Genomic DNA, 1,519 nt, shown 5'->3' with positions numbered 1-1,519 from the left:
AATGCTTTTGTTATCACAAAACATGCTGTTCACCTATATAGACATACAAATTCACACGGTACACATCTTTGGGAAGTGTCCGAAAGAAAGGACACCACGCGAAATCCGCAGCTGATACATTATTTGTAAATTGAAGATGGAGGGACACAAAGGACCGACGGAGGTTCGAGTCCTCCCTCGGGCGTGGGTGTGTGTGTTTGCCCTTAGGATAATTCAGGTTAAGTAGTGTGTAGGGTTAGGGACTGATACCCTTAGCAGGTAAGTCCCATAAGATTTAACACACATTTGAACATTATGAGAGAAAGGAAAAGGAAGGGAAGGGATTACTGATGTCAGCTACATCGGGACATTGAGCGGAACCAGCGGCGTCGAATGAAAATGTGTACTAAAGGAAGATTCGAACCCGGGATCTCCTGCTTACTAAGACGTGTGTTAACCACTGTGTCATCCCAGACACAGTGTTATCTCAACTGAGCGGACCACCTCGTCACGCCTCTCAGCTGACCCACATTCCCATCCAGCGCCACCTGCCCGCAGTCCCTGTTCATTCCCTCCATGGTCGCTACTCTGAGATTTCCTGCAGGAGGTCGGATGTACTTGTGCATCCGCACTAAAGAAGATGGATCCAGTGCCCGTCTAGGCGAATCGGTGGTTAACGCAACTGCGTAGTCAGCGAGAGATCTCGGGTTCGAATCCCGGTCCGGTACACATTTTAACTCGTCGCACTGATTCCGCATAATGTCCCGAAGCACCTGACATCACTAATCCATTCCCTTTCCTTTCCTTTCTCCCCCCTCCCCCTTCAAATTACAAATAAATTAACTGTAATTTAAAGAATGTTTGTGGAGGACGAAATTAAGAACCCTTTTTGTATTACGGTTTCTGCAGTGTTAACGTTTATGTCCAATACTGGCTTTGGTATGTTGACACATCTCGGCTGTAACTTGCTTGAAGTAGGGCATAAATTCAGGGACATACGAGGGTAATCGCAAAAGTAAGGTCTCCTCTAATTTTTAATAAGTACATAGACCTGTTCATTTCTACAATGGTTTACATCAGTTTACAGCTTGAACATTTAGCTATTTTTCGACATAATCACCATTTCTGTCGACGCATTTTTGTAGACGCTGTGGCAGTTTTTGTATGCTCATGTCATACCAGCTCGCCGCCATGCTGTTCAGAAAGTTATGAACCTCTTCTTTCATCTCGTTCTCGGAGCTGAATCGCTTTCCGGCCAAATGTTCCTTTAACTTAGGGAGCAGATGATAGTCACTAGGCGCGAGGTCAGGACTATAGGGTGGGTGGGTGATTATGATCCACTGAAACTGTTGCAGGAGAGCAACGGTTTGCCGAGCGATGTGTGGCGAGCGTTGTCATGGAGAATGTGTACTCCCTTGCTCAACATTCTCTACACCGGTTCTCAATTGCCCGTTTTGAGTATTTTCAGTCCGACAGTACCTGTCAGCGTTAATTGTGGTCCAAATGGGCATAAAGTCGACCAACAACACCCCTTTCCGAT

Source organism: Schistocerca americana, chromosome 8 (genome assembly GCF_021461395.2).
Source record: "Schistocerca americana isolate TAMUIC-IGC-003095 chromosome 8, iqSchAmer2.1, whole genome shotgun sequence".
NCBI classification, from domain to species: Eukaryota; Metazoa; Arthropoda; class Insecta; order Orthoptera; family Acrididae; genus Schistocerca; species Schistocerca americana.
This window is presented reverse-complemented; position numbering follows the sequence as displayed.